Below are 26,186 nucleotides of genomic sequence, written 5' to 3'. Positions count from 1 at the left end.
AGTCACGGTGGAGAGGCTTTTTCAGGTCCTGGCTGCGGGGCCATCCCAAGAGGTGGGGACAGGGCAAGGGCTTTGCACTCCTTGGTGGGAGCGGGGTGCAGTTGGCCTCCTCCCAGGAGACGACAAGGAAGGTGCTCCCCAGGAGGAGCACCGTGGCTGGCACCAGAGGCAATGGACCCATTCTCAGGGCTACTGCTGGGCCCTGTGGCTGCACTCGAGCTGCCCGGCTGTGGATCTGGGGGCCTCTGTGCTGGGGTGTGTCTTCCCCGAGAAGTCCCCGCGCCAGCAACAAAGCTCCTCTCCTTTACTGCAGGGGTGCTGGGGTGGGACTGTCGGTGTGACTCATCTGAGACACAATTTGAGGATGCTGGTGGTACAGCTAGCCAGGCGCGCTCCTTCGGAACTCCGTGAGCCAAGGGGCGCTGGAGGTGTTCCCCACAGAGTGAATCGGTGCACTGCTCTGGTCAGCACAGCCCCGCCCAGGGTCCGTCCCAGGGAGGGGGTGGGTCAGCAGGATCATCCCAGCCTCAGGGCATTCGTACCCATTTCTGTGGCCACGGAGAGCCCTGGAAGGGCAAGTTCCACATGACTCCTGCTAGGTGACCACTCTGCATGTGCCCCCTGGCCCCCCTCCCCCCCCCCCCAGTACTTGGGCCTGAAGCCAGGAGTCCTGTGACACTGCTGCCTGCAAAGGCACCATTGCCCGTTCCTGCAGCCCTAGGCTGCATCCCTGCCCTGTGCAGCCAGTCCTCACCTCCCAGGACCTTGCATGCATCACCACCACCAGGGTTCCAGTTGGTCCGGGCAGGAAGCTGCTCTCAGGGCCTCTGAGAGAGGAGAGCAAGGAGGAAGGCCAAGAGGAAGTCGCAAAGGTCAGTTTTAAAATAACCCTCCTCTCCATGTCAGCCATGAGGAGGAGCTTGGGGAGGAGCCAAGTTCTGATGGTGATGGCTCAGGGCAACCTCAGAAAGGGCCAAAAGTGAATTGGCAGAGGCCCATCTGGGAGCACACCCCATGTCCTTATCAGCCTTAGCAAGCCACTGCCAAAACCCTGTCTTCACAGACACTTCCGGCCAGCCAGCATCTGTTTCCTCTCCTATATTTAAACAACCAGGTTAGTGAACTTGGGAGAGCATTTGTGCCCTGGGAGAGGAGGGTGGGAGAAGAACACAACCCCCCGCAGAACACACAAAACATAGGATGATGCTGAGACCTTGTGGCCTGTGCTTGCTCCTCTGCTGGGCAAGCGGCGCCCAGAGTTCAGGGAGCAGCTGGGGAGGTCTGCCCTCACGGCCTTCTGAGGGCAAGCAGGTGCAACTCCTTCCAGCACCAGACGGGTGAAGGGGACCCGCAGGAGAGCCAGAGGTCCACCTCACAGCCTCAGCCCTGAGCGTCGGCATGTGACCCCTGAGCACTGCCCGGCTTGGGATATACTCAGGCCTCTTGGCTATTTTTAGGCACTATTTACACCTCTATCTAAACAGATGTTTGTTTAGAGGAAGGGCCACAGCTTCCACCAGGAAACTTCTCCTGGTTCTGCTGGTTCCTCCGCCACAGGCCATTGTGGTCTCATCTTGCTGCCCACACACAACATGTGCACATACACAGCACTAGCCTCATGAAACATCTAGTGAGGGGAGGGGCATCTCAAGTCCTCTAGAAAATATCTCCTCATGGCAGAAAGTGCCAACACTGAGTAACCTAACCATCGACATCTCCCCTCGTAGGCTGCCAGACCTAAGCCATTACTAGGATTTCTGGTTCCCCAGGAGCAGCTTCACACTGCTATGGTGATGCACGGTGGCTTTCTGGGCACGGCATTCATTGCTGGATAAAAGCAAGGACTGCTCCCACTGCTTGCGTCCTGCTCCCCTTTCCTCGTCCTTACTACATACCCTGGGCCTCCTGTCCCAGCCAGTACTAGAGATAGATGCTTGGCTTTCAATTTTTCTTCCTTTCCTAAATATCGGGAACCCCAACTGGTTGAATGTTTCATGTCCCAGAACTTGCCCTACGTTGAACATTTCTGAATTCCAGCGCACGAAAACACAGGCTGGAGTCAGACCTCGATTCAAAACCCCAGCTCTGCCCCTAAGGCTGTGAGAGTCTGGCAAGGTACTTTAATTGCTCAGAATCTGTTCTCATGTCTGTAAAAGAAGCCCGAAATAGTTAATAGAAGTCATTTCAAAGAGTTGTCAAGAGGATTCAATGAGATGATATTTATAAACATCTGGCGCCTTGCCCAGCAGCAGCAGTGGGTCCTTGGTGGGCAGATGAACTTTCTGTTGCTGTGTCAATTACCCAGTTATGCTTGGTGTATGTGCTCCCCTCCATATTTCCTATTAAAAAATTCACAGTTTCTTATTAAGAGCAGGGCTCCTCTCGGCACTGGCTCTGTATTTACTCCCCTTGTAACAATAGCAAATATTAGATGAGCAGCTGCTATGCTAGGCAGACCCATCCTCTGTGAGGCAGGTATCATGATTACCCCCATTTTGTAGACTGTGGTTAAGGGACTTGCCTGAGATGATACAGGGAATAAATGGCCAGGATTTGGACACAGGCAGGCTGGCTCCAGAGCCACCACTTTGAGCCTCTTGGCTAAGCCTGCAGTTACTGTTCAGTGGGCCTCAGGTACCATTACTGGGGACTTTTCCTGAACCTCAGACAGACATACCTGATCCTTGCTTCCCTAGAATCTGGTTTTCGATTAGCCACACTGAATTGATTATTTGGTTATGGAGGCTGCCACTGAGTCAGCACCTACCAGTTTATGTCAAACATTTTGCATACATTATCTCTAAACCAAGATTTCTCCACCTCAGCTCTATTGATATTTTGGAACAGATAATTCTTTGCTGTGAGGGCACAATCTGTGCACTGTGGGATGTTTAGAAGCATCCTTGGCCTTTTCCTGCTAAATGCCAGTCGCATCTCTCACCCAGATATCACCCAGATATCACCAGATATCACCAAATGTTCCCGGTGGTGGGGGAGCAGTGACCAAAATCCCTGCTGGCTGAGAACTCCTGCTCTAAATGAGAAATCCAAAGTCCAGAGAGGTTAAATGATTTTCCCAAGGTCACAAGGCTGGCAGGCAGCAGAGACATGATCTGCACCAAGGTCTGCCTGATACGGAGACCGAAGATATCATGCTCTCTCCTGGTTCTAATTAAGGAAGGTGTGAACTTGACACCAAAATCTATTTGCCCAGAAGCAACAGCATCAATATACTCTGACTCCCCACCCCCCAAGAATGTTCAAATTCTGAGCTTACATCCCCAGGCTGCTACTTCTCTGAGCAGGATCCAGATCTTAGATTTTTGGAGCTAAATCAACGGAGACCTAGGCCACTCTGCCGAGCCTAGGAATTCAAACTGTACTTTAGCATCCTGGGTCCCCTGAGTGGACCGTGCAGCTGCATTCAGGCATCCATTGCATTGGTTCTTCTGGAACCATGGCAAGGCTGAGGTCTTGGGACACAAGGGCAGCTCTTTCAGTTGCTTGTCTTCAGCTACTATCTAGGAAATGTGGAGGCCAGAATCTCAGCTCCAACTTCTGCCTGAGTTTCATCTCCTTTTGGTTCCTAATTCATTTATTAAAGTCATTACAGGTGTACAATGCACTGAATTTTCACAATAGCACTTCCGGTGACACAGAAAGAGGGTCATTGAAGACAGACTGCCAGATCCATCAGCACAGCACTGCGTGGCGGGAACACTAATTCACTGCAGAGGTGACACTACCCCAGACCTCGGGTTTCTTCCACGAGCTATATTCTCCAGCTTTGCCTTGCCGGCCCCTGCTGCGCACACACACTTACTACTGTTAATGTGCTGTGTGTTAGCAAACAGGAACCACTTTCCATATGGCCCTTCTTCATGCATAGGCAAAACAACAACTTAAAGTGAATTCTTCAGGGAGCTAAATAAGTCATCACAAAGAGTCGGTTCAGTGCCAGAGCCTGCTTGCCTTCCTTTGAGGGAAATGCTAACTCACAGCAGCTGCTACCCGTGTTCGTGACATCCAGAAGCCTCAGCAACCTCAGCAACCTAGAACTGTGTGGTCGGTGGCTGCCATCTCACTGTCCCCCGCAGAGTGCTCTTCCTGACTGGAGTCTTCACAGAAGAATTTTCAGTGTGAGATCAGAAAATCCACGATCTTCAAACAAGTCGGTAGGAAGACAGTGGCAAAAGGGTTAAGAGTCCATCTCAGTCACCAGTGCAAGAATTTGAAAGCTTAGGCCTTCTACTTTAAGGCTTTGTAATTCGCCACCACATTAACAGAAGAGGAGGATCATTGGTGATAAAGACATAGGAACTGGGGCCCCTTGGGGGCTCAGCGGTTGAGTGTCTGCCCAGGGCATGATCCCGGGGTCCTGGAATAGAGTCCTGCATGGGGCTCCCTGCAGGGAGCCTGCTTCTCCCTCTGCCTCTGTCTCTGCCTCCCTCCGTGTGTCTCTCATGAATAAATAAATAATCTTTTAAAAAGAAAGAATTATGAAATCAACTTAGTAGATTGTGATTAGAGTATATTTTCAATTGAATGGAATGAAATGAAAAGGATATATCAGGTGACATTGCACATGGCAAGACTAATTTTGTTTCAGGTGTATGTTTGAGTACATGGTGGGTAGCACTCTAAAATTAATTCCTTTTGTTTTACACCCTTATTGAAGCATAATTAACGTGAGTAAACTTCACACCATTTAAAATGCACAATTTGATGAATTTTGACATGTCTACATGTGTGAAACCATCACCAAAATCAAAATAACATATCCAGGATGCCTGGCTGGCTAAGTCAGTAAAGAGCATCTCGGGGTCATGAGTTTGAGCCCCACATTGGGCATAGAGATTATATTTAAAAAGTAAATTCTCCCCAAAACATATTCTGTTAAAAAAAGATAACATATCCCTGCGCCCCCAAACTTTCCTCATACCTCTTTGTAATCCCTTCTCCCCACTACCTTCAACCCACTAACTAGACAGACTTGCCCTCTGTTATTATAGTTTGTACTTTCTAGGAAAGTGTAGAAATGGGGTCGTATACTTTTATATCTGGCTGCTTTCAATCAGCCTACTTATGTTGACATTCGTGCATGAAGCCGCATGCATCAATAGTTCATTCATTATTGCTGAGTAGAATTCCACTGTACAAATCTGTTACAAATTGCTTATTCATTCCCCTATTGATGGGCATCTAGATTGTTTCCAACTTGGGACTATTACATTCAAAAGTGCCATAGGCATTTACCTTCGAGTCTTTATGTGGACAATATGTTTTCTTGGATAAATATCTGTTTATGGAATGACTGAATCATATGGTAGATGTTTATTTAGCTTCTTCAGAAACTACCCAAAACAAATTATAAAAATGATTGCACCATTTTACATTTCCACCAGTAATGAGCGAAAGTTCCAGTTTCTCTAAATTGGCACTTGGCCGATGCTTGAACTGGTCAGTTGCATTAATTTTAAAGCTTCTGGTGGCGTCATAGCTCGTTGCTTTAATTTTCATATTTCTGATAACCAATGAGCTTGAGCATCTTTTCATGTTTGACCTTTGTACATCTTCTTTGGTGAAGTGACTTTTAAATCTTTTGTCCATTTTTTAATTGGGTTATTCAGCTTCTTAAGAAGTGTGAGAGTTCTTTATACAGTTTCTTACAAGTCCTTTGTCATATATATGTTCTTCAAATACTATCTCCCAGTCTGTGGCTAACCTTTTCATTGTTTTTAATAGAGCTTTTTGAAGGGCAAAGGATTTAATATTGATAAATCTTTTTTTTTTTTTTTTTGCTTAGATATCCAGTTTGCTTATTTTTGCTTATATGGTTTGTGTCATATTGAAGAAATCTTTGAGCCAAACTCTAGGCCACTAAGTCCCTCTCCTGTGTTTTCTCCTAGAAATTTTATAGTTTTAGCCTTATATTCAAGTCTTCAAGGCAATCAGGTTAACTTTTGTTTATGGCGTGGGGTAAGGTTTGAAGTTCACTTTCTTTCATATAGTGAGCTAATTGTTCTAGCACACTTTGTTAACAAGATTGCCCTTTTCTCATTCAGTTGCCTTGGCATCTTTCTTGAAATCAGTTGACCATATATACATGTGGTTCTATTTCTGGACTCTGTATTCTGTTCTGTCAATTTATTCACTTGTCTTTACACCAATACCATAGAATCTCGGTTTTTGTGCATTTTTAAAAGATTTTATTTATTTACTTGAATGAGAGAAAGAGACGGGGGAGGGAGAGAGAGCACAAGCAGGGGGATCAGCCGAGGGAGAGGAAGCAGCAGGCTCCCCACTGAGCAGGGAGCCAGATGTGGTCCTCCATAGTAGGACCCTGGGATCATGACCTGAGTCTAAAGCAGACACTTAACCAACTGAGCCATCCAAGTGCCCCTGATTGTTGTGGTTTTATAGTCAGTCTTGAAATCAAGTAATGTTGGAATTCCAACTTTGTTCTTTTTCAAAGTTGTATTGGCTATTCTAGGTCTGTTGGCTTTTCATATATATTTTAAAATCAGCTTTTCAATTTCTTCAAAAAAGCCTTCTGGGAATTTGATTGGTATTGTGCTAAACTGATAGATCAGTTTGGGAGAGAATTGTCATCTCACCAACACAGAACCTTACAATCTGTGAACACAATCTATCTCTCCATTTCACTAGGCCTTTTAATATTTCATCCAGGCAGGTTTTGTAGTTTTCAGTTTTCAGAGTTTACAAACGATTTTGCAGATTGATGTAATGATATGTTTTTTTCCTGTTAATATATGAATTATAGGTTGGGTTTTGAAAGGTAAACCAACCTCCTCTTTCTAGGTAGGATAAATCCCACTTGGACATATGTGTTATCCTTTTTATGTCTTATTAGATTTAATTTACTAAAAATTTTAAGGATTTTTTTCCCGTTTATTTCATGAAGTATATTGTTCCACAGTTTTCTTTTCTTGTAGTGTCTGATTTCAGTATCAAAGCAATACTGGCTTCATAGACTGAGGAAGCATTCTTTTCATTTGCTGGAAGAGTTTCAGTGGCATTGATATTTCATCCTTAAATGTTTGATATGGGCCTGTGGGTAGCTCAGTTGGTTAATCTTCCACCTTCGGCTGAGGTCAGGATCCCAGAGTACTGGGATTGAGTCCTGCATTGGGCTCCCTGCTCATCGAGGAGTCTGCTTCTTCATCTCCCTCTGCTCTTCCCCCTGCTCATGCTTTCTCTCCCTCTCTCTCTCTCACTCTCTCTCCCTCTTGCTTTCACTCTCAAATAAACAAATAATTTTTTTTTTAAAGTTTTGATACAATACACTAGTGAAGTCATCTGGCCCTAGAGTTTTCTTTATGGGAAGATTTTTTAAAAAAAGAAATTCAATTTATTTAGCTTTGATAGTTTATGTTTTTCAAAATATTTCTTTCTGTGTTTTCTAAATTATTGAATTTATCAGCAAAGTTATAAATAATACCCAGTTATTATCCTTTTAATCTGTATGGGAGCTGTAGTAATGTCCCCCTTTCATAATCATCTTCTCTTTTATCAAGGTTTGTCATTTTTATTGATATTTTCAAGTAACCAGCATTTGTTTCAGTGATTATCACTTTTCTGTTTTCTATTTCATTGATTTCTGCTGTTATCTTTATTATTTTCTTCCTTTGCTTGCTTTGGGCTTAGTTTTAAGTTTTTAGTTTCTTAAGGCAGCAGCTGAGGCCATTGATTTGACCTCTCTAGTAGAAAAGTCTAGTGCTGTAAATTTCCCTCTAAGCACTACTTTAGCTGTGTCCACAAATTTTGATGTTATGTTTTTTTAATTCTTATTTATTTCAAAATACTTTCTAATTTACCTTTTGATTTCTTCTGTGATTTATGGATTATTTAGAAGTGTGTTAATCTCTAAATATTTGGAAATCTTCCTAATATCTTTCTATTATTTATTTGTAATTTAATTCCATGTGGGTACAGAATCATTTGTATAATTTAAATCCTTTTGAGTTTATTGGAATTTATTTCATGTTTCATTGGTAAATATTCTATGTGTACTTGAAAAGAATATGTATTCTGTTGCTTCATGGATAGTTCTATCAATACCAATTTATCCCAGTTAATTGATGGTTGTTATTCAGTTTTTCTATATGCTTGTTGACTTCTGTTTACTCATTCTAATAATTATTGAGCAAGGAGAATTAAAATTCCCACTATAATTGTAGATTTGTCTGTTTCCTCTTATACTTCTATCAGTTTTTTTTTTCATTTCTTTTAAAGCTCTACATGAATGTTTGGAGTTACTATGTCCTCTTGATGAATGGATCCTATGAAATAATCCTTTTTATCCTTAATAATATTCTTTGCTCTGAAAGCAACTTTGATATTAATAGAGCCTCACCAGCTTTCTTTTGATTAATGTTACCATAGTGTATTATTTTCCATCCTGTTACTTCTACCCTATTTATGTATTTATATTTAAAGTGGATTTCTTTGGAAACAACATATAGTTGGTTCTTGCTTTTTTATATAATCTGACCATCTCTGCCTTTTAACTAACATTTAATTTAATTATCGGTATAGTTGGATTTAAATCTACTATCTTGCTTTTTGGTCTTTATTTGTTCCATTTGATTTGGGTTTCCCTTTTCCTCTTTTTATGCCTTCTTTTGGATTGGGTATTTGTTAGAATTGTTTAAAACATAGATTTTATTTCTTAGAGCAATTTTAAGTTCACAGCAAAATTGAGAAGCAAGTACGGAATGTTTCCGTATACTCTCTGTCCCACATACACACAGCCTCTACCACTATCAACAACCTGCATAGAATGGTATACTTGTTATAATCAAAGAAACTACATTGACACATCATTATCACCAAAGTCCATACTTTACATTAGGGTTCACTCCTGCTGTTGTACATTCTATAGGTTTTGACAAATGTGTACTGACATATATCTACCATTATAGTATCACACAAAAATCCCCTGTGCTCTACCTATTAATCTAACCCTCATCCTCAACTTCTGGCCACCCAGTAGGTTGTTTTGTTTTGTTTGATTTTTTCAATTTTGCCTTTTCCAGAATGTCATATAAAACATACCATCAGAAGAGAAGCAGTTTTCAGATACCAATCAGCCCTCACTGATAATCAATGATTCTTCCTTAGAGACCTAGCCAGAAGCACTGAAATAGTCATCTCCTACCTCCCCTGTGGGCAGTGACAAGCTCAGAGAGCCTGCCGTTGGCCTTGCAATGGGAAAGAAGTGGATTAGCTTGGCTCGTTCTACAGGCTTCTGAACACAATTAGAGCAAATCCTTAGTGCTAGAGTCCTCCAAGTAAATGAGGAACTTTGGGGATACAGTAACCCTTCTAGGACCTTACTGTATTTAGTAGCTGAGGAAATGTAGCTTCCCAAGCTTCCATATATGCAAATGCCTTTCATACCTGGTAAGGTGGAGGAGACTCTGAAACCTTGTATCTGACAAGTTACATCTCTGAGCTCATGTCGAAGCTCTGGCCACCTCTTTATCAAGGAACTACTTGAATAGAAAATGATGTGGGAAACAAAGGCAGAAAAAATATTAAATTTTCTTACTACCTACAGCCCATTGACAAGCCCTTGAAAGAGACAAAGTGACATTCCTCTAGGGCCTCAGCTGCCTCTATGTTCCTACTATGCTCAGGGCAAAAGGCAATCTTAGCCCGACCCCCAGGAGCCTGTAAGTCTACTTTAATGTAAAAAAATGCCTCTGCAAATTTCCTTTATCTCTACCCCCCCCAAGATACGTGTTTGCAATCATCCCTCCCAGCATATGGCCGACCAATATACATCTGAAGGGTCTCATGACTAGGGTTTTATTAGGCAGTAAGTAGTAAATGACCTTTTCCCAACAATAGCTAGCTCCCTGCAGGTCCTGGAAACCTTGCTACCAAAGTTCCTCAGAGATTTACACTCTCCCTAAACTCCTCCCAATTTGAAAGTTTATAAAGGGCCACTCCTCACGCCCCCAGTGCAGCTCTTTCTGCCCACAGGTCCCATCCCCGTGCTTTAATAAAACCACCTTTTTGCGGGATCCCTGGGTGGCGCAGCGGTTTGGCACCTGCCTTTGGCCCAGGGCGCGATCCTGGAGACCCGGGATCGAATCCCACATCAGGCTCCCAGTGAATGGATCCTGCTTCTCCCTCTGTCTGTGTCTCTGCCTCTCTCTCTCTCTCTGTGACTATCATAAATAAATAAAAAAATTAAAAAAAAAAAAAAAACAAAACCACCTTTTTGCACCAAAGGCATCTCAAGAATTTTTTCTTGGCCATTGATTTTGAACCCTAACATCTTTTCTTATACCAGAAAATAGTTTCTATTTTCTCTTGGAAGGAAAATGTAGCATAATGTATAATGCAAAATTTAATGTATAAATTTACCAGCTTTGGAGTTGAACAGACCTAGGTTCAAAGCCCACTTCTGCCACAAGTGAGGGGCCCAGGATAAGGCTCTGAACTTCTGATTATCAGTTTTATCCGTTTATAAAATGGCGGCGAGATTCCCCCATTGCAGCATTTTCTAGTGAGAAGTGTTCAGGAATGATTCCCAGCACGTAATATTCACTCAGTAAATATAGCTATAATTACTACTAAGGTAGCTATCTGGAGATGAAACAGTGACCACAAGAAAGAGATATGAAGGTGGTACCTCTTTATACTTCCCCAAATGAAAACATGCCAAGCTCTAAAGTAAAGTCCATCCAAGCGTAGGAAAAACTAAGAAAATCTCCTATGTACTCCAAAAAAACAAAATTGTCAGAGATGTCTTAAGTGAGGATGGCTGTTAGATGGCTGTTGGCCCTGACTGATGGTCCTTTAGAGGCTGTCTTTCCACACACTCAGTCTTTCCAGTGACAGTTCCCCACACATGAGGCCCCGGGAACCTTGCAGCACTGACCTGTGTGTGCTAGGAAGGCCCCAGTATGAAAGGCAATAGCATGCTCCTTCTTCCAGAGACCTTGGCTTTAGTTCAAGGGCAAAGGTGAGTAAGCTGATAGCAGATCTGGCAAAGGAGCTATTGGGATCTGCTGGAAGGGGGGGTCACCTCACCGAGGCCCGTCAGCAGACCAGAAAGGGGTCCCAGGGGCTACCCCTGGTCCTTGCTGTCCCACGCTGGTGTTTTTGTGGGTGGTCCCATTTATCCATACTGTTCCAACAGAGAGAGGATCAATCTGTATTTGCATTTTTCAGAGACAGGGAGCTCACTCCTGCTTTACCATAGCAACCTTTGCTCCAAACCAAAATCTCCAGTCTCGGGTTGGAAATAAGTAAGTGTGCTCTGATTGGGATTCTCCCGGAGACCCTCTAACCATCCCCCGAAAGGACAATTACTGGTTAATTTATAAAGTGTGCAAAACACTTCATTTATGTACATGGAGAACAGAAGTTTTCTCCCGACTGAGACTTTGTTTTTAAGTACAGGTTATTAAAGCTGGCAGCATCAGCTACCCGAGGTCCTCAGGAACACTTTAATGCACTGATTTCAACTCCTTTCCCTTCTTTGTCACATCTCTGGCTCCTCAGTCGTCTTCTTCCCTCTTCTCTCTTTTTTTCCCTCTTCAGTTTCTTTTTTATTGGAGCAACATACACTTAACATAAAATTTACCATCTTAACCAATTTCTTTAAGTGCACAGTTCAGTGGTATTATTAGATGCATCCACACTGGTATGCCACCACCACCACCATCCATCCCTACCCTCTCTTTTTTTTTTTTAAATTTACTTTTTAAATTTAAATTCAATTAATTAACATAGAATGTATTATTAGTTTCAGAGGCAGATGGGTCGGGTGATTTATCATTTGCATACAACACCCAGTGCTCATCCCATCATGTGCCCTCCTTAACGTCCATCACCTAGTAACCCCATTCCCCACACCCCCTTCCCCTCTAGCGACCCTCAGTTTGCTCCCTATAGTTAAGAGTCCCACCTTTTGGAGACAGAACATAAAGACTCCTAACTCTGGGAAATGAACTAGGGGTGGTGGAAGGGGAGGAGGGTGGGGGGTGGGGGTGAATGGGTGACAGGCACTGAGGGGGGCACTTGACGGGATGAACACTGGGTGTTATTCTGTATATTGGCAAATTGAACACCAATAAAAATAAATTTATTATTAAAAGAAAAAAGAATCCCCACCTTTTTTTTTTATCTTAAAATTGAAACTATACCCATTTATCACTAAATCCCGTCTCCCAGCCCACCCCCAGCAGGCACCAGCACATTTCCTGCCCCAGGACTCTGCCTGCTCCAAGTACCTCGCATCACCCTCTTCTTTTTAAGTCAAATCCTGCTCTTTCCTTCCTACTTGTAGCCAACCTGCATCTCAGGCTCTCCTCCTGGAAACAGAATCTGTCCAGATTTAATGACTATCTGTAGTTGCTAAAGGATTCCTAAAACTGTAAACAAATATAAAATAGTTTGAGAATAATACCCTAGAAGTACAAAGGTATGTATTATAAAAACAAATTTTCCTGTCCTGTCCCTTACCCCACCATCTCCTCTTAGCTAACCATTGTTAGCAGTTTGCTGTGTTATTTGTCCAGAATTGTTCTGTGCTTACATGGCATTTACAGTACAGCATACTGGTCAATAATAGACAGTCTGGAGCCAGGATCCCGAGGTTTGAATTCTGACTTTGCCATTTACTTGGGTGATCTTGAGCAAGTTACTTAACTTCTCCTTTGATTTCTTCATATAAAATTTAGATAATATTAGTATCTGTTTTATGGGATTGTTGTGAAGATAAATAAGTTAATAAATGTAAAGCACTTAGAATAATGACTGGTGTATAATCAGCACTATACAGATATTATTGTTGTGCATTTTTATTACTGTTATTATGTCTGTATTTCTATCTTTGTTACACAAATGGGATCATACCAAACATCCTATTTCTGTAAGTATATTTCACCTAATAATTATACCATAGATATTTTTCTTAACTTTTTTCCAAAGATTTATTATTTATTTATTTATTTATTTGAGAGAGAGACAGAGAGCACGAGTAGGGGGAGGGGCATAAGGACAAACAGACTTCAGGCTGAGCAGGGACCTCCCCCTACCTGGGCCGGATCTCAGGACCCTGGGATCATGACATGAGCTGAAGTCAGACACTTAACCATCTGAGCCACTCAGGTGTCCCCATAGATATCTTTCACTATTAATTCAACCTCATTCATCGTAATGACACAGTATTTGTATGGTTGGAAGCATTGGAGCTGTTTTTAAAACCAGGGTAGGAGAAACTATAGAGTACATGACAACATATCCCACAACATGTCCCAAAATACTAGTCTTGGCATCCTGGGTTGTGGGTACAGATTGGGGATGACACATCAGAACTTGTGTTTGCTTTTATCACTGCTGAGCTCCTGAAAGATGGGACTGATTTTTTTCTATGCTCCTAGAGTTGGTGCTTGTGCTGTTTCACTCACAGAGGTTTAGCCATTCTTATTGATCATTTCTTATAAGTGGCCCTGTCCAAACATGGTTTTCCGGCAGACTCTTGGAAGGGACGTCATCCCCTTCCTGCCCCTTCCCACGACCTGGACTGGAAAGGGCAGTTCCCTGAGGGAAGGACTATGTATAACCTGGCAGGAGAGAGCCTGTGAGAACACATGAGTGATGTGAGCATAAAATAAATAAGTGGGTCAGCTTCTGAGTGCAGGTGGGTCGGTGTGGGTGCGTGTGTGCGTACATGTATGGACTCAACATCATGACTTCTTCCCTAGCTTTCCACTCCTACTCACTCTTCTATTGCTTCCTGCTCACCTTATGTCTGGGAAGCAGAGTATAAGCACAATGAATAGTCAAGAACTTATGCAGAATTAAAGCACAACACCACAATACGACATGTGTATCTGGGACACAGCACAACATAAAGCCAAGAGGCATGGAAGTTTGGGGAACACCCTGTTCATGGGAAATTAGTATAGTCTGGGGCTCTAAGTATCACTTTGGGAGGCTGGCTCAATGACCTATCAGACTTGTGACTTAATCTCCCTGTGTTTCATCTTTAGGGTGATAAAGATAATATCTATTTTACAGAGTCACCTTGAGGATTAAATGAATTAAATTCAGAAGATGCCTCTACCAGTGCCTGGCACAGAGCAAACACTGAATAAATGTCACCATCATTGTATCCAAATGCAGCCACCTATCCTTATCTCTAAACCTCAGTTTCCTTTCCTGCCAATTTCTTAAATTTCATCCATTTAAAGAGAAATGACACAAAAAAAGAGTGTAGCAGAAAAATAAAACATAATTTCTCATTTTAAACATTGCTCCCGAAAAGAAGACCAGAGCCATTTCAGAGACCATCTGATTAGACCCTGTAAGCAGGAGGCACAGAAATACTTCTGGACTTCTACAATCAGATGGGCTTTTATTCAACACATTCCTATATGGGGTAGTTTACAAAAGGACCCAGAAGTCTAGGAACTTACCTACCTAAAATGGTCAGCACAGCCAGGACAAATCATTAAGGTGACATTAAAGTACTTAAAGCCCCTTGTTCTACTGAAAGTCTCTTTTCACATGCTGCTGAATGATTCACTGAGGCCAAGTGCTAACAAGGTCTTGGTAATACCCATTCAAGATGGGCTTCTTGTTTTCTAGACTTTATGACAATGACTGACAAGTATTTTATTCTCCAGACCAATGTGTCCTGTGGAGCGTGTCTCCAAAAGAAGAGAATCAATAAGGAATCAGAAAGACGCTGGCCATTGGGCTCTAGAAATCCGGCTGCCTTCTCCCAGCTTCTAGATGCACAACAGTTCCATTGTGTGTGGAGAAAAAAGAACTGAAGCTTTTCTGAAAGCATATTTGAACTTGGACCTCTGGTGCATAGATTAGCAGCCAGCTCCCAGCCAACACACCCCCTCCTCTCCTCTCCATCTTTGCAAGAGAATTCAGTTCCATTTAAGTCCAAGGAACATGGCAAAAACAACACTTGAAACACCACTTCCATTTTTGGCAATGGGATCCTTCAAACTGAGAAATAGCCCTTCAGCTCAGAAGTCTTTTGGATTCTCTCTGTACCTCATACATCAGTTTCCTCTGCTCACTTCGGAGGGGAAGGAATAAAGCCTGAGAAGCTGAGGCTCATTTTCTAAGTTGTTTTATAGGAGGAAGAGCACCAGTATCAGCAAAAAGAACAGAGTCACCAGTTATTAACACTGGAAGGTTGTTAGCACCAATCAACTCCCGCATTTTTCAGACAAAGAAACCAAGGCCAAAGAGGCTAAGGGTCAAAGCAGAGACAGGCAGAGACAGAGGCAGAGGGAAGAGCAGGCTCCTCACAAGGATCCTGATGTTCAGGATCTTCAGACGTTCAACCTCTGAACCACCCAGGCATCCCAGAATCCTACTTTAACCAAGACTGAGAGAGACATATCTAATCTGGAATTAATAAACTTTAAGGAAAATTAAAACAATATAATTAGCAACATGAAACACACAGGGGCCATGGTAACCAAGTTAAAAATAGATGCAATCTTTTTTAACTCTATGTCTATGGTGGGGCTTGAACTTACACCGGATCAAGAGCTGCATGCTTTACCACTGAGCCAACCAGGCACCCCAAAATAGATGGGATCACTTTTGCTGGACCATTTTAATTACTATTCATTTATTCAAGGGGATCACCCCACCCCATGCCCTTACTACCAGAATGGGGCTTCTCATTTTCTTAAAGTCCTCTCATTAAATACTTAAGCGTTTAAAATTAAAGAATACTTGTTTGCTATTTGTCAGCTCATCTGGCATTTTCACAATTTTTATTTTATTTTTTTATGATAGTCACACACACACACACAGAGGGAGAGAGAGAGAGAGGCAGAGACACAGGCAGAGGGAGAAGCAGGCTCCATGCACCAGGAGTCTGACGTGGGATTCGATCCCGGGTCTCCAGGATCGCGCCCCGGGCCAAAGGCAGGCACCAAACTGCTGCGCCACCCAGGGATCCCCATTTTCACAATTTTTAAAAGAATGGTTGCATCACAAAATTGAGCATATCGGAATGATACTAGCCATTAAAAATGCACTTCCTATGATATGCAGGCAACTACAGAAAATTCACTGAAAAACACAGTGTTTCTAAGAAATTAGATATTGTATGAAACATTTATCAAGGACATATTATAGAAAAGATACTGTGCAGAAAACTACATGGTACTCCAGCAACTCCTTACTCTCAAGTTTACCAAATGCAGAGGAGGATTGGCATCGGGAAGTTCATCACCGACACCCTTCGCATAGCTACACAAATTGTGGTCTTTCCATTATCAAGTTTATTGCTTGGACATGCCATGTTTGTGTATGACTAATGGTTCTGAGCAGGGTATGAGCAGGAAGTTCCTGATGAGCATGTGTCTCTTGTTGTGGCTACTGAATTGGCCTCTCCCAGCATCCGGCACCACATAGTAGGTACCCACTACTACATATTCTGCCGTAAATGCATTTGTTCATTTTTGAAGTCCTGGAAGCCATGCATACAGAATATCCTTTGAGTTTAGAACCATACTGTCTACAAAATAATTGCAACTTCTACACTCACTGAAATGCATTTGGGGAAAACAGGGTCAAGAATTAAAGAGCTGGGGCACCTGGCTGGCTCAGTGGCTGAGCGTCTGCCTAGGGCTCAGGTCATGATCTAGGGGTCCTGGGATTGAGTCCCGCATTGGGCTCTCCATAGGGACCCTGCTTCTCCCTCTGTGTCTCTGCCTCTCTGTGTGTGTTTTTCATGAATAAATAAACAAAATATTTTATAAAAAAAAAAAGACTTAAAGAGCTAAGGTTGAGTAACACATGTTTCCATCTCAACTGCACTGAAGAGTAATAAGGTTCCCAGGACCTCTGGCATTCCTCCAGGAAGGACTACTACACCACAGAGGAATTGGATTTTTGCTCAGTAGCCTTTGGAATAGCCTATACTTTATATACTTTTTCAAATAGACACCTCATGTAGTGATTTGGCAACAGAATTTTCCCAATCTATGATATGAAAGTCATCTGATAGTTACATTCCCCTGCAAAATTTCATATATTCTACATCCCGTGGAGCCTGATCCTCAGGACCAATATGAGAGAATTCGTCCCACTTGGGTGTCCCTTTGCTGATGGCAGTGGTATCTGACCCTTAGCAGCAGGCACCTGCCTTAGAGACAAATTCTTTTTCGTTCTGTTAAAATTAATTTTTTAACAAATGTAATCTACATGCCAAAAATTGTGTGTAGACACTGGGAGTTAAACCAACAAACAAAACAAGATCTGGTCTCTGGTCCTGGAGAATATATAGACAAGAGCTATAGAATATGATGTTTTAACCAAACATAGACTGAGGACCACTGGAACTCAGAAGAGGGGGCCATAACCCAACATGGGGGTTTGGGAAAAACTTGAAAAAAGATGGCGTATAACCTAATTCCTAAAGGAAAAATAAGGAGGAGTCACTCCTGAAAGTTAGGAAGGATGTTCTTGGCAGACAGAGCAGTGTAAGCAAAGGTACAGTAGTATAGGGAGATGGGCTGTGACAAGACATGCAAGCAGTTAGACACAAGTTCAGAAGTTATAAAAGAAGTACAAGGGGGAAGGTGGGGACAGGAGTGGGGCGAGGGAGGGTAAATCGTAGAAGATGGGATGTGGAGAACCTTGAGTGGCCTACTAAAGAGTCTGGACTTTATTCAGCACATAATGAGGACCCATTGACAAGTTTTGATTTGTTTATATAGGGAGCTGATTTTTGACAAGAGTTTGAAGACCATTCAATGAGGAAATGACAGTCTTTTCAACAAAAAAGTATTGGGAAAACTGGATAGTCACACATGAAAGAATAAAGTTATCCCCATCTTATACCATATGCAAACATCGACTCAAACTGGATCAAAAATCTAAATATAAAGGCTAAAACCAGAAAACCCTTAGAAGAAAACACAAGGAGAAAGTCTCATGACATTGCATGTTGCAGTGATTTGGCTAGGACATCAAAAGCGCAGGCAACAAAAGAAAAAATCGGTAAATTGGCCTATCAAAATTTAAAAATTTAAAAAACAATTAAAAACTTTTGTGCATGAAAGGACACTATCCCAAGAGTAAGAAGGCAACCATGGAACTGGAGAAAATAATTGCAAACTATATCTCTGATAAGAAGTTAATAGATTATATATATTCATACATGTACAGGTATATATATATAAAATCTCTTACATCCTAACAACAACAACAACAACAACAACCAAATCAAAATAGGGTAAATTGAATTGAATAGTCATTTTTCCAAAGAATACATACAAATGGTCATCAGGCACAGGAAAAGATGCTCAACATCACTAATCACCAGGGAAATGCAAATCAGAACCACAGTGAGATAGCGGTTCACACCTATTAGGATGGCTATTATATGAAAACAAACAGATGAACAAGTGTTGTGAGGATGTGGAGAAGTGAGAAATTCTGCTGTGGGTGGAAATGTGGAAAATAGCATGGCAGTCCCTCCACAAATTAAAAATAGAATTACTATATGATCTAGAAATGCCACTTCAGTTTATACCCAAAAGAACTGAAAGCAGAAATTCAAGACATATTTGTACATCCACATATGCACAGCATTACCACGACAGCCAGAAGGTGGAAATGACACAAATGTCCAGTGACAGAAAAATGGAGAAGCAAAATGTGGTGGATGCACACAACAGAATATTATTCAGCCTTTAAAGATTATTTATTTATTTATTTATTTATTTATTTATTTATTTATGAGAGAGAGACAGAGCACGTGTGCCTACATGTGAGCAGGGGTATGGGGGTCAGTGGTGGGGAGCGTGGAGCCTGACCTGGAGCTCAGTATCACAACCTTGAGATCATGTCCTGAGCTGAAATCAAGAGTGGAACGCTTAACTGACTGAGCCACTCAGGTGCCCCCACCTTTAAATGGAAGGAAATTCTGACACAGGCTATACCATGGATGAGCCTTGAGAATATTATGCTGAGTGAAGGAAGCCAGTCACAGAAACAAAGAGAAACCCAAAAATACTGTTTGGTTCTGTGAGGTGCCTAGAGGTGCCAATGGTCAAATTCAGAGACGGAAAGTAGAGTGGTGGCTTTTGCTTCTCCAATCGAACTCTCACTGATAGGGAATTTTGTGCTGGACATGATTCCAGGGTCTAGGGCCTGAAGGGTGAGTTCTCTCAATAGGTTCTGAGTTATCCGGAACTCATTCTCCGGTTTTGTTAGATTGAAATGTATGAATGAAGGCTCTGTTTCCAGTGGTAAAGAGGACACTGGTACCATGTGGCATGAACATTTACACGGCAAACAGTTACACGGATTGTCACATCTTGCCACCTTTCATCAAATGCCTGTAGAACAGGGGTTGGCAAGTGTTTTCTGAAAAGGGAGAGATAGCAAATATTTTAGGCTTTGCGAGCCACAGCCACTCAACAATGTGGCTGTAGCGCAAAAGCAGCCCCTAGACAGTAAGTATCAGAGTGGGCGTGGCTGTGTCCTGATCAAAGTTTATTTACAAAAACACAGAGCAAGCCAGATTTGGTCCTGGAGGCTTAGTTTGCCAACTTCTGCCATAAAAGGTAAAGCTTTGGGTGCCATAGGATATTTTAGTGACAATACGAGCTATACTAGGATTGACTGGTTGCTTCTAAGTGTGCTGGAGAACTTAGAGAAGGAAATGATGACCTCAGAGCTTTCCATTCTTACTCTTAGCTCAAGGTCCTTATAGGGGATCTGAAATCGTCTTCGAGCACCCTACCAGAATCCTGACTGGCACAGTGATGAGAGGATTGAATTCAGTAGATAAGTTGCAGGCAAACTGGAAAGGGAGGGATACATTTGTAGGTGAGGCAATTTGGGCCATGCCAAGCTTGAAGTGCCTGTGGGGTCTCCAAGTAGAGATGCTTAGCAAGCATCCACACACACATGATGGTTATAATCACGTAAAGAAATGAGATAACCAGGAGGAGTAAACAGAGAGAAAACCAGAGGTGGCACTCTGAGAGGCCACAGAAATGCAGAGTCTCAAGAAGCTGTGAGGACTACAATAAAACTGCGTCTGGTTGAGGTTGAGAAATTCTGTGAGTCAGGACTGAAAGAGACAGGCCGCCTGCGTGGCTCAGCAGCTGAGTGTCTGCCTTTGGCTCAGGGCATGACCTCAGGGTCCTGGGGTTGATTCCCTCATCCGGCTCCCTGCAGGAAGTCTGCTTCTCCTGTCTGTGTCTGCCTCTCTCTGTGTGTCTCTCACGAGTAAATAAATTAAATCTTAAAAAAAAATTTCTAAAGATTGAAAGAGACAGGAAAATAGCTACTGCCTTCAGAAGCAAGATGTGAATTCAGGGTAAGAGGTTTATGTTACCACTAGTGTTCCCTTCTGTACATGGCCGTGTGGCTCCCTTCCACGTGGGCAGATGAATTTGAGGTGGGAGCTGCCTGCTGGCCTCCCTTCATTTGATGAAGTCACAGGCACCATTTGAGAGAGGAAGTGGAGGGCCATATAGAGTCTGAAGAGAGAAATGAAGTTTTGGAACAGTCACAAGGGTAGGAAAATCTGATTTAAAGCAGTGTAGACATCATGCCACACAGCTATATGGATGCTCTCTGTCGGTGACATAGGCCGTGAAGGGAGCATTCCTCTTACACACGAAGTTACACTACCAGACATGTTTGTCCTCAACTAGACCAGTTCTTAGACTTGAAATTTGTAATGTATATTTCTTTAAGTAACCATAGAAGATGAAGGAATGAGTAAAAAATTTTCTGGTTTTTAGCAGCTCTGAGAGCAGCCTTGTAAATTCCTAATTCTCTAGGGAAATTCTCTGACCCTCATACAGATGAACTAACCAGACCTGCGTAGATACAACAGTACTGATTCCCACAATATCTTACTAAAGCATCACTTGAGATTTCTGTTTATTTTGCTATGAAACGTCTTGGGATTTGTTCTTGGAGAACTGCAACCAACCTTTTGAAATGCCAGGTAGTAACTGCCTAGTTATATGTCTACTCTTTCACAAAATCAGTTTTCTCCTGATAAAAGAAAACATAGAAACCAGAGTTTGGAATGTAATGGGAAACTGAAATCAAAGGTCTACTGGTAGGTTCTCCCACTGGAAGGAGGGACTTTTTATTTGTTTATTATTTATTTATTTATTTATTTATTTATTTATTTATTTATTTTTTACTGATGAACAAGAAAGAAAAAAGAAAGGAAAGAAAGAGAAAAGAGAGAGGGAGGAGAAAAAAGAAACTAAAGTTTTGTGTGAACTCAGGTATACATACATTATTTTGAGAGAGGGGCAGATGGAGAGGAAAAGAGAGAATCTTAAGCTGGCTCCACACTCATCATCATGGAGCCTGACTTCGGGCTTGATCTCACAAACCTGAGATCATGCTCTGAACCAAAATCAGGAGTTGAGCCATTCAGGTGCCCCTTTACCAGTTTTAAAGTATACAACGTAGTAACTTTCTGTATATCCACCATGTTGTACAACCATCACTACTAATTCCAAAACATCTCCATCTCTCTAACAACAAACACCGTACTTCTCAATTCCCTCTGCCTCAACTCCCTGGCGACTATTAATGTACATTCTGTTCTATGGATTTGACTATTCTGAACATATAAATGTCCAGAATAGAATATGTCACCCTTTGCATCTGCATTCTTTCACTTAGCATAATGTTTTTAAGGTTCATCTATGTTATACATGTATCAATACTTCCTTTCTACGGCTGAGTAATATTCTATTATATGACTATTCCACATTTGGTTATTCACACTGTTTACAACTATCTTCACTATCCGTCTCCAGAATTCTTTTCATCTTCTAATACTGAAACTCATAACCACTGACTGATAGCTCCTTTCCTCTCTCTGCCCAGCTCCCGGCAATCACCGTGCTACTTTCCATGTCCTTGAGTTTGACTACTCTAGGTACCTTACGTAAGTGTAATAATCATAGAGCATTTGTCCTTCTGTGACTGGCTTATTTCACTCAGCACAGTGTCTCAAAAGTTCATCCATTTTGTAAGTTGTGTCAGAATTTCCTTCCTTTTTAAGACTGAAAAATATTTCATCACATGTATATACCACACCTTTTTTATCCATCCCTTGAAATACACTTGAGTTGCATAAGATCATTGTAAGCAGTGCTGTTGTGAACGAGGGTGTGCAAATACCTGTTTGAGTTCGTACTTTCAATTCTTTGGGGTATATATCCAGAAGCAAAATTGCTGGATAATATAGTAATTCTGTTTTTAATTTTTGAAGAACCATTATACTGTTTTCCATAGCCTGCATCATTTTACATTCCCACCAGTGGTGCACAAGGGTTTCAACGTCTGCACATCCTCACCAACACTTGTTATTTTGTGTTGTTTTCCTGGCTTTCTTTTTGGTACTAGCCATACTAGTGGGTTTGAAGTGGAATAATGCCATCTTAATAAGAATCTATCCCTAAGTATTTCATTCTTTTTGATGGTATTGTAAATGGAATTGTTTAATTTCATTTTTGGATTGCTCATTGCTAGCGTACAGAAATACAACTGATTTTTATATATTGATCGTGTATCTTTCAACTTTGCTGAACTTGTTTACCACTTTTACTCACGCTCGCACACGTGTGTATCCCATCTGTAAAATGGGATGCTAAAAGTACCTATTGGGGCACCTGGGTGGCTCCGTGGTTGAGCATCTGCGTTTGGCTCAGGTCAGATCCCAGGGTCCTGGGATCAAGTCCCACATCGGCTCCCCACAGGGAGCCTGCTTCTCCCTCTCCCTATGTCTCTGCCTCTCATTGTATCTCTCATGAATAAATAAATAAAATCTTTAAAAATAAAAGTACATTGTTATAAGGATTTAAAGTTAACACTTGTCAAGTGATATATAGTGGGCCTGGCACATAATAGACACTCAAAAATTGTTAGATACTAAATATTTATTAGATAGTAAATATTTATTAAAGGCCTGTTACACATTTATCTGGAGGACCTGTACAGTGAACAAGACTGACAACTGGTGTCTTAGTCAATGTGGACTGCTGTAACAAGTTACCATCAATGGGTGGCTTAAACAACCAACATTTATTGCTCACAGTTCTGGAAGCTGGGAAGCCCAAGATCAAGGTGCCAGCAAATCCAATGTCTGCTGAGGGCTGTCTTCTTGCTTTGCCCATGGCCTCCTCCTGTATCCTCTCATGGCAGAGAGAGATCATCATCTTCTTAGAAATTTACCGATTCTACTCATGAGGGCTCTACTTTCATGACCTAATGACCTCCCAAATGCCCTACTTACAAATACCATCACATTGGGGATTAGAGCTCCAACATATGATTTTGGGGAGGAGGGGACACAAACATTCAATCAATAGCAACAGATAAGATCTCTGATCCTCTAGAGCTTACGTGAAATATTCCAAACACTTCATACTCAGATTGCTATTTTTCAGATTACTTCTGCTGGGAAACAACTTTTCATGGGTTTCTCATGTTGTTTCTTCTCTTGCAAGCAGAGGCACAGATGGTTTTATTTTCAGACTGTCTCCCTCTAGAGCAGGGAACAGGGTTGTGTACTATATAATAGTATGCGTATAATAAAGATAATATCCCCCTCCAGGCAAAAGTCAGGCAGGGGTTTTTGCAGACCACTACAAACGATTTGAATTCCTCAGGCCTGGGGTTCTTCAGCTGTGATAGCAAGCCATGGCATATACAGGATTCACTCTGCATCATTTCTGTGGAACCCAAGCAGCAAGGAGAATGAATGTGAAAGTGAAACCCATGCTGTTTGTTGTACCACGAATAATAAAGTCCTTTGTTACTAGCTCAGGAGAATTGTGTCTTCTGCCAACATCCTTGGAAGGGGCTAACTTTGTTGATTAGAGGTAAGGTAAAATGTCAGACCCTTCATAGTTCTTGATAATTTCCATCCAGTATGCTGTTACAAAGGTATCTTCCTTAAACCTAATTTCTACCTAGTATATCTAAATTTCTTTATCTGGCTTTTAGGCTTTTCCATACCTCTCCAGCTGAATTGTCCAAGTCTTCCTGAAGAATACCTTCTTCATAGGCCAGTATTCTCAAACATATAGTATCATGCTTATTTCTACTTCTGCCATTGGGTTCAGATCTCCCCCATTTTGGAATTTCTCCTTCATTCCTCTTTCTCCTACTTAGCTCAAATCCATTTCTCAAGACCCATTTCAAGACCAAAACCGGCAGGAAATGTCCCCATTGATTATCCTTTCCACGAACATCTGTAGTACTTAAGAACCTTCACACCTAACATCAAATTATAATACACATTATTTTCTAATATTGTTTTCTGGAGGTTCCATATGGGTATGCATTGCCTTCTCATTCTGATTTTAAGCAGGAAGCTGAGCACAAAGAAGAAATTGAATGTGATTGACTGAAGTGTATGTGCCCTGAAGCCAGAGATCTCAGATCCAAACAAATACTACTACTACTTAATGGCTTTGTGACCTTGGGCATATTATTTAACTTTTCTATGCCTCAGTTTCCTCATCTTTAAAGTACGAATAACAATTGGAGCACCTGATGGCTCAGTCATTGGAACTCTAACTCTTGATTTCAGCTCAGGGTCCTGACCTCAGAGCCATGGGATGGAGCCCAGCATCGGTCTCCAAGTGGGGTGTGGAGTCTGCCTAACGTTCTCTCTCACCGTTTTCTTCTGCTGCCTACCAAAAATGGAAATAATGATCATGATAATATCTATTTCATAGACAACAAGTCTATAAATTAACATAAAATACACATAAAAACATACACATAAAGTACACATAAAAATACACATAAAACAAATCAAAGATCAAGTTAGAAACATCACTGAATTTAGCACTACAGAAACCCAGAGAGATACATAGTATTATAGAGGATTTCACATCTGAAAAACCTTTCTGCTATAAACCACCAGGCAGAATTTAATAAGTCTCCTGTTTCACAAGAAAATCAAGAAGATATTCCAAGGTCAAAGATGAAACCACAGCACAAAACCAAAGAGGTGGGTGAATGTTAAAGTGAAGGGCTGTTCTAGAGCATTTGCTGATACGCAGTAATCTAGAGCATTTGTTTTGATGGCCACTTGGAGGCAGCACAATAAGTCTGTGAGTCTGTGTCAGTTCAAGAGTAAGATTAGAGACCCAAACATTTTTCCAGGAGTTGCAAAGGATTACACAGTCAGTGAATAGTTTAAAGAGACACACATGTAACCTCTCAGAAGAATATAGTGAGAAATAATAATATCAGTTGAGGTATTTAGTACAGGATCCAAAAATCTCCTTTGTGAATTTTTAACCTCAGATAAGTTTGGGACCTGAATTCAGATTTCCTTCATGTTCCAAAAACAAAGAAATCAAAAATTTACTCAAAGTGGTTGCAAATTGGTAGTACTCAAGAGTCTGGCAAAAGAAACCACCCCCTCCTGCACTTGCATGCACTTGGTCTTTCTCAAAAAACAAAACAAAACAAAAAAAAGTCTCATCTTTGATTTCTACAATAGAGCATAGAGTTGAGTTTTAAAAACTGATTGTGTGCATGAATTGAGCAAATAACCAAAAAAATACAATGCTAATAATTTTTGGTGATATATAATAAAATATCTGCATTTCATTTATTTATTCCATTAAATTCTTTGGACAAAATCAAGACACAGGGTCTAAAAATGGGGCTGAGGATTTGAAATTGGAAAATATCCTCAAAACTATGCTGTCAAAGGGCACCTGGGCAGCTCAGTTGGTTAAATGGCTGACTCTTGGTTTTAGCTCAGGTCATAATCTTGAGGTCCTGGGGTCCTGGAGTCTAGCCCCATGTCAGGCTTTGCACTCATCAGGGAGTCTTTTTCAAGATTCTCTCTCTCCCCCTGTGCCCTCTCTGTCTTTCTCTCTCAAATAAATAAATCTAAAAATATATATTAAAAAAATAAAAATAAACTTATGCTGCCTTGTGTTCATTTTCCACAATTATCCCACCAACCAAATCTGTCAGGACTAATATAGGCAATCTCCCCATCCTCTACCCAAAGGCACTGCCATATTTCAAGTGAAATATATCAGTTGTCACCCCAAGAAAATAAATTGCTTTTATGTTACCATGTAAGTTTCTGCCTGGGTCAGGAAGACATACCCTTTCAGTTCCTATTAATA

Source organism: Canis lupus, chromosome 17 (genome assembly GCF_011100685.1).
Source record: "Canis lupus familiaris isolate Mischka breed German Shepherd chromosome 17, alternate assembly UU_Cfam_GSD_1.0, whole genome shotgun sequence".
Lineage (NCBI taxonomy): Eukaryota > Metazoa > Chordata > Mammalia > Carnivora > Canidae > Canis > Canis lupus.
The sequence above is the reverse complement of the archived record's forward strand: the minus strand, read 5'-3'. Positions refer to the sequence as shown.